Source organism: Notothenia coriiceps, unplaced genomic scaffold, assembly GCF_000735185.1.
Source record: "Notothenia coriiceps isolate Sejong01 unplaced genomic scaffold, NC01 NC01_scaffold00000496, whole genome shotgun sequence".
Lineage (NCBI taxonomy): Eukaryota > Metazoa > Chordata > Actinopteri > Perciformes > Nototheniidae > Notothenia > Notothenia coriiceps.
This window is the reverse complement of record NW_011333197.1, coordinates 123,099-131,797: the sequence shown is the minus strand read 5'-3', so window position 1 is coordinate 131,797 and position 8,699 is coordinate 123,099. Positions and strand designations below refer to the sequence as shown.

At 42.5% G+C, this 8,699-nt stretch overlaps 1 protein-coding gene across 4 annotated transcripts in view; it reads left to right on the top strand.

The window, feature by feature from the left end:
* The window catches only part of slc4a8 (solute carrier family 4 member 8), a 50,140-nt gene that overhangs the window by 36,912 nt on the left and 4,529 nt on the right, over positions 1-8,699 (top strand). The gene's annotated exons all lie outside the window — the stretch shown is intronic.

Sequence of the window (8,699 nt, the reverse complement as noted above, 5' to 3'; positions counted from 1 at the left end):
ATTTTAGCTCCATGTGACCTATATTTGAGTGGTTTGTCCGTTTTGGATGGGTCAAAGTGGGTGATAGTGAGACCGGTGGAGGGAGTACGGTACCGAGGAGGCCAAACATAGGGCCATCTCTTGTTCTCTGACAAGTATGTGATGGCGTTACTAAAAAAAAGGAGGAAAATACCTGTACATCTTTACTGGACGCCATACCGAGAGCGCGATGGTGCAAACTAACCGATCGGCAACATACCCAAAATATGTTTACCTAAAATAAAACCCGACTGCGAAGGCAGCTCGTTGTGAGGGTGTTACGTCAAGCGCCGCACTGCAGTGGATAAGTTTACTTACCCGTCTTCGCACTTCGAAGTTTGCCGTGCGGCGGACACACCCTGCCCGCATTCACGATCCGGTCTTTTCGGCGTACCGCAAATCAGGACTGAGAGGTCTACAGGTTAGTCACGGAGGGGACTGTACGTGCCAGCACCTGGTGTGGGCGACGTACGTCAGAAGGACGTGCCCTCCTCTGGCGCCATTCCTCGTGCCTAGGGCCCGGAAAGAGTGAGAAAATAAAAAGTAAAGTGAGCGAGGAAGCCAGAGCCAACTGGCCTTCAACTAACAGACGCGGTAGAAACTCATCGCAGTTACCGGAAATAAAAACAAGCCTCCTTGGCATCCTCGCTCCTCGCTATTACCTCCTCATAATATTAAGCCTCCTTGGTGAGTCTGGGTAGAGAGCTACTTTAGGAGTCTTGGAGCGGCGGCCGGGGGAATGACATAGCAGTGACTTAACCGCTGCAGTCCAGTCGATGACTAAACACTACAGAACGTACTCTCGTCAAAAGGTGTCGCCTCACTCTTATGTACTTTGAGAGTGCCCCAGTGAGGAGTTCAAATTGGCACAAAAATAGTTGTACAGAGTAAATTCCATAGTTATACACATTATAATAAAGTTGTTCAATTTTTTAGAAAATATAAACACCTTGAAAAGTACTAAGGAAAAAAGCAATTCAAATGACAGCTAGCAGGCATATACAGTATATATAGCTAGCATGGAATGTTTTTTGCTTTGTATGTCGGGGGCGAGAGATTCATGTGATTGGTTGTTGGTCGCGTTGCTCGCGTTGACTCCCCAAGCTTCAGACACGCCCACCGCCAAGCGTCAACGCACGCTGCTGTGTGGATGCTCCGTTAGCATGTGGGACAGGACAGCTTTGATCCCCATCGACATTGGCGATTCTAGAGTCTGTCGAACCAGCTTTCACCATCAGTTGTGCCCCAACACACTCTTTCCCCCGCCCCCCAGAGCGGAGCAAGGCAACGAAACTTAAAATAAGAAGCAGCATTTCACGGCGTGCTATGCATGGGGCCGCCTTGAGGGGGTTTCCCGACATGTCTTTGCAGTAAATTAAAGGGTGTTTCATGTTGTTGTTGCTGTGGACCTTCTTAATACTTTGGAAAATGCAGTTTTTTAAGCCTTAATTTTCGCTAAATTGATTTATCAACTTTTAATACTTTTTAAGACCCTGACACCCTGACAGACTGAGGAAAGCTTGAACAAATGTCAGATTTAGAATAGAATAGAATGGGAGGGATGACACCCTCTTTAATGGTCACACATGCAGAGCACACAGCACACACAGTGAAATGTGTGCTCTGTATTTAACCCATCCTAGTACCAGGAGTCTAGTACTAGGGGCAGTGTGCAGCTATTGTACAGCGCCCGGGGAGCAATGTGAGTGGGGGGGGAAGGGGGTTGTCTGGTGCCTTGCTCAAGGGCACCACCAACTGGGACTTCTCCAAGTAGCAGTCCACACTCCACATTTAGGTCTGTTCGGGGACTTGAACCGGCAACCCTACGGCTCACAGTCCAAGCCCCTACTGACTGAGCCACTGCCGGAGAGATGATGAGGCTGGCTGTTCACATGACTTGCACGTGTATGTGTGAGTATTTGTCTGTGTTTGTGTGTGAGTTCCTCACCCTGTGTACTTCGTTCTCATGTCCTCTGCGTCGTGGGTCTGGTTCTTCATACGGCGGCACACTTCCTTCTCTCCTCGCCTGCTGATACTCTCTCCTTAGCTGCTGGATCCTGTCCACACTAACAAACACATAAGAAAAGAAAAACAACACGGTTAATTAAGCTTTTACACCTCTTAAGTGAATTTGGAGAAATATAAGAACCAACAGGTAGAGTAGAAGAATTAATCAAATGTAAATAGCAATCCAGATTGTGGCTTCCTACAATTAAATGAACAAGAACGTTTATGATATTCCTGTTTAGAAGTTGTGCTTTTAGTAGACTTTATAAGTATTCTTATTTCAACAGTCAACAAACAAAAAGACAAAACAAAATAAAAAAGTGAACCTTTAGTGTCACTGTGGGAAGTTGCATCTGGATCTCGACAGAAGCTTTCCTGATGATGAACCAACCAATAGAAGCCATCTTTATTCAAATAATAATTCTACCTGAATCAGCCTGCAGAAATAAAATGAATCACACTCACTTGTGTATGTGCATGCAAATACACTACACACTCACACACACAACAAGATCGAGCTCTTGATCATTCTGACTGCCTTCATCTATAACTTAGTATTCATCTTTCTCTTGCAAAAGGCACAAAAAAAAAAAAATCAATCGTATGAATATTCTTTCTCTCTGTCAACAGATAATGTATACAGCACATCAACACTGACCCCTGGGCACCCTTGTAAGTCACACACACACGCAAGTACGCACGCACGCACGCACGCACGCACACACACATAATGGAATTATGGAAAGTCAGATAATAAACATGTCCATTAGAGTTGATGGAAGGACACAAAATGCATTGATTCAACATTTATGAAAAGTCAGAAAAAGCACTTTCTTTCTGTCTCCATAAAGTCTGTGAACCACACTGTGCCTTCTGAGAGTGTTGCATTGCCACCACTCAGCATGTGACTGGTAATGCAATTTGCTGCCATTCATTACTGTAAAACTAACTAACTGTAGACATGGGACAGAATTACTGTGTTTCACACTTTGGAGGGTAACCCTGCTTCTGTGGAGAGAGGTTAGTAAATCCTGTAATAAAGTTTGGGATATTGCATTCCTAACTGGGGTCTTGTTTTAGGCTACAATCCCTCAGGTATACACAAAAAAGAGGTCTTATTAGCAGCATTGTAAATGTACGCACAGCCAATACAAAACAGAAAACAATCCACACTGACTGTGTGTGGATGTATATATTTCAGGTAAGAAACAGATATATTCCACAGTCATAATGAAAAACAGAATTATACCATACTTTATACTAGGGCAGCTCACTTGCGATTATTTCACTGATATTGGAACGTAGATATATGTCCCAATGTTGGAGGGATTGATAATGTGTGCATCATAATTGTCATTATCATTAAAAAATATATAAAAATGATAATGGTGTAATTTTTAAGAAAGATCTTTACAAAACAAATGTGTTTTGTCAAGTCTGTATAATGTGATTTAATTTGCCGGGATATTGCTGCAGCTCCACAATACTTTATTCAAAATGGTAAATTAACTCATAATTAGCCTCTCACATTTAATGTGCTTCCTGCAATTTGAATATTGCACTAGTCCATATTGCTATTTCAATCAAATGTGTGTGATTATAAAGGCTTTGCAACATGCTAGAAGAAAAAACATTAAATGGCTAGCATATTAGCATGCAAACTTGTATTGTTTCATTTTTTTGGGGAGTATCCCAGAAGACAACCTGTCATATTGTTAAATATTATTTTGGAACAATAAACCTAGCATTCAATGCAGTTATTATTTTTATTTAACAGGTTTAAAATTCATTATCACGCTTTTTCTTCACCCTCTCACTTATTTTGCTCTCACCTCTTCATTCCCCTTCCTCTCTTTGAACCTATGAATCCAGAGTGGTGTGTGAATGACTATAATAGCAGCAGTGCTGAAAAACACATTACAGCGCTCTCACTTCACAAATCATCTATTGTATGAATCGTCTACTTTTTTTTTTTTTTACATATAATTGTAAGGCAATACATGATTGTCACTAAAAGCCTTGTCTCTACATTACAATAAAATATAAAAAATAATTAATTAATTAATTTGAATAACAATTCAAGTTAGTAGCTATTAAAGGCATACAAAGACATACATGTATAATTCTTTCTTTAATATAAATGTTTCTTCTGCCCGTAAAGTGTCCAAACCAGGCTTTTCCGGATAAGCGCATTTTTAAAATATAGTCATTGTCCATGCCGGTTTCAGTTGGATTATTTCTCACAGTTGGGCTGCAGTCGAATAGTCCAAAAATCAGCTCCTAAATTCTAACCCTATCTCCTATTCCTTGACCTCTGAGTGAAACGTCATGGGGTTAAGGGATAGTGGATAGGAGAATTCAAAAGGATTTAGGAGAAGAGACTGCGGTACTTTAGAGAATCCGACTGCACTTTCACTATCCGACGTGTTTATGATGCGCCAGCGGAGGGATAGTGGATAGGGAGAATTCAAAAAGGATTTAGGAGAAGAGACTGCGGTACCTTTAAGAGAATCCGACTGCACTTTCACTATCGCGACGTGGTTTATGATGCGGCCAGCGGACGTCAATTAATGTGTTGCGCTTCCTGCGCTGTGGGGGAAACTATGGAAACTAACAGTTTTCTATACAGACGGACAACATGGGATGTTTAATACGAATGAGGGACTCACTCTAGAGACCTGGCACCGGTTCTGATGCTGTTGTTTTATGCGCTTATGAACAGTGGGACAACCAGAGAAACATATCTTCATGACCAAAGTCTGGAATTGAAATAAAAATGAAAGTTTTGGGAAACTTAGCTCGTCACCCTTCCGTCCACCATTAATACAATGATCCAAAGATTGTATGAACCATGAAAAGATCTTAAAATCAATACAAATGTAGTTTATTAATAAACTTAGTCCCTTAGCATCTATCACCGTGTATGCACCATCAAACATCTTTAAAAGTGAACACCGACCCCCACACAGCTCAGTAAAGACGTGAAATGCTGACTTTATTGATAATTCAGTAAAACTAATGTTCATATTTCTCTTTTTGATTTATAAAAACTGATGAACGTTCAAAAACAAAGCACTTTTGCAAGTTACCACCATAGTTTAAAATGCTTAATAAGCACGCCGAACTTCAATAAATCGGTTGTTCCCGTGCGGCCGACTGTGCGGACGGGCAAATGCTGGGCGGCCTGGCAAGGCATGTGGGGCAGCATTTTCTCTCGTCCCTTCTCGTCAAGGGAGGTCCAGTGGTTCCTAAAGCTAAAGGAGGTTATAAAGGAAGTTTCGAAACGCCTCCCTTTCCTGCTTCCAGAGAATTTCGAAACCGCACTTATCAGTGGCGCTGGCCACTGAGGGACTTCCGGTCATTTCACGTCGGTTAGGAAAGGTTGCCTTAAGGCAAAACGGACTATTCGACTGGCAGCCCTGCCCGATCAGATCGGTCTCCCTTTATTGAAGATTATTCTACGACCTTTGAATCCACATCAAAACACATGCGGCAAAATCCGGCTATTGGAGCATGTGTTTTAAACAGTTTAATCCCTTTGTGAATTGTTCCACTTGTTAAATAATTAAATCGCCTGAGTACAATAACAATCAACAGCACTCCAATAGTGGCTCCATATAATTACCGCTCTCATCCTCCTTAACAAAATAATTCACATTCATCCAGGTGTGACAGTAGTTGTAGCATTTCTGAGACTTTTAAACTTTATTAAACAGCGGTAATTAAAGTCGCGAACTCTCCAACACTGAGCATTTGGGAAAAAAGGGGGAAGCCCGGTCTAACGCAGGTCACCAGCAAAACAGGACTTAGAACAGGGTTTCCCACCACATAGACTTACCTTGGGCGTCAGGTCTACTCGCATGTGCCCTCTCCCACCTTCAACAAAACATTCTTTACTTAGTAACAGGGTTTCCCAACACATAGAGCTTTACTTTGGGCGGGCCCGCGCCAGGTAGGTGTATATTTCACGAGGCGGCCCGCCCCCCCCCCCCAGAACGCACCCAATTTAAAAAAAAAAGAAGACGTTTATTAATTTATAATTTTTTGTTGTTTGTGAGACGCAAACGCCTGCGCCAACCAATGAGGGTCCTTGACCTCCACAACAGGGATGACTGGGCTGTCACAATGAATGATGGACCCGCCCGAACATGCCACGGCATCATACAGATCATAAATCAAAAGCCTATATATATATATGATTTGGTCTCTGTGTGTACATTAAAGAGCTCGGGATAAACTACAGCGCTGCAGCGTGCGTTAAACGGCGATAGTTCACTTTTAGTTCAAGTTTCAGTGGGTCTCAAAGCGTTTTCGGTCCATTTAGTAACACACTATCTCCATTTGAGGGGTACGTGACTTCAGTAATAGCATGCATAAACCAGCTTCAACTGAGGTGAACAAGGCGTACAGTCACTTTTAAAACGTTGTTGAGAGCTAAAATACCGTTTTGCGGCTGGCTTCAAGAGGAGAACGCGCGGAGGAGCCGCGCGGCGAGAGAGGGAATATGGTGAGGCGATTCACGCGCCGCGCCAGACACACCTCAACAACTATACAATGAACCGAAAAATAAATACCAATATAAACAAGTTCAGTGTGTTTTGCATATTGGATATGGTAGTTATTTGGTTATGGCCATGATTTTATGATTATTGAACTGTATACAGTTCTGTTCCATATAGGTGCTTCGTGTTCCCATAAACTCCTAAGTCCTTTAATTTGCCCCCTCAAAAGTGCCACCAGATTGGATGCATGCCCTCCAACATTTTAAAAACAAAATCTACGGGAGGGCGGCATGCCCCGGACCCCTCTAAGGATTCTTCAGCGTCCACCCCCACCTTAAAATCACCATGGACAGGTTTCCTAATACATTTACATTTTATTAAATAGTCAGCCATCTCGCATATGTTTATTTTTGGGTAAGTGATTTAAACTAATAGGGCCTATCACTATGGCCCAGCAACGCTGTAAATATTGACAAATAATGCCAGCAAAAATGCGCACAAAAAAAAAATTGGTAAGTTGTCTGGCTGGGTGTATAATCATTCTGGGCCTGACTTATTGTCTGGCGGCCGCGGGGCCCTGGCTGTACCGTTCGCTGTACGGCTGTTCGCGGGTTCTGGCCATTCGCGTGAAGGGTTTGCTCAGCAAGCAGTGTTGGGCAAGTACTTTAAAACAAAGTCGACTAGTTAATAGCTTATAGTTACTGCTCTCCCAAAAAAAGTAATAATTACGTTTATTAGTTAGCTAAATTCGAATGCACAAGTACCTAGTAGAACAAGTTACTTTTACTTTACTTACAATAATAACAACAAAATACAAGTTTTTGTGTTGTTCTGTGGCACAGTAAGCACAAAAATGGCAACTCCCGCAAATCATTGTAGGCAATATCATTATGAATGTAGTGGAACAAAAAACACAAAAGATCATGTTAGAGCATTTTGACAGGCCATCTTATGTAGCCTTCAACAATCAAGTTCTAGCAGTATGCAGCTTGTAGTGCAATAATGAAATAAAAATGCAACTACGCCGTAACTTTTCGGACTAAAGCCCGCGCCGTTTTTTATCCCATTTTTCGACCGCTCGCGGCTTATATAAGGGGCGGTATAACGGTGGCGGGCTAATCTAATGGATTCTTGACAGCTAACGGCCACGAGGGGACCTCCTAAATCTCATGGCTTTTCAGGTTACCAGTCCAACACCTTTAACTCTATGGCTCTATGGCCGGTACCTGCGGAACCCCAACTTTAAGCGGCGGGTTCCAGAGGAAAGCTGGAGGCGCGGGAAAAGAGTGAGACAAGGTAGCCTAGGCAAACGTAAAAGTCGGCAAACCCGAGAGTGGTACGAGAAGACAGAAGAGAGCTAAGACAGACGACATTACGAGAGCGACGACAGCTTTGTCCCCGTACCAACTGGTTGAAACCACTGCACGCAGATGCACTGCCGGTACGTGCGCTGGGAGCGCACCGCGTTTAAGTTTGAAAAGTTGAAAAAGTTTGTGTGTCCTGAAAACGCTGTGATTACAGTAACAGTTTACACAGCGACAATGTTCTGTAGCTACTATTGCAAGCTAAATGGCTTAACACTGTGAAATACGTTATGCCAAAATGGCAACTGTGTTTGTTTGAAATGTAATAAATGGGCAAGCTTCGCGTAAGACCAGGGCCATCTCTTTCCGCACAATCGCGCCTCTGTGCGACATACCTTAAGCATATGGTAAAATTAAACATTAAAACACCTGCGGCTTATAGTTCCATGCGGCTTTAAATAATGTGTAGCACATCATTCCAATTTAGCTGCTGCGGCTTATATCAGGTGGCGCCTTAAGTACCGGAAATTAGCGGTACACTCTTCTGGGAGTGTAACAATAAACAAGCAACTACACCTTTTTGGGCAGTAAGCAATTAAATAAATAATAACACTGTCCAGACCTGACACGAAGACAAACAAACTATGTTCAGCCTCACAAAAAACAAACTAACAGTGAAATATATTTTACGCTCCCACATCTGGGCGCATTTGTAGCATAAACATCAAAGCAATAATCGGTGGATAAACCTCAAGAAGAGTGCTTTCGAGGCCTTATAAGCAGTGTTCGGGAACTAAACCGCGTTACTGTAACCGCAAATACGTTTTGCGTAACTAATAGCGTTACTCAGTTACGTATTCCCATTAAG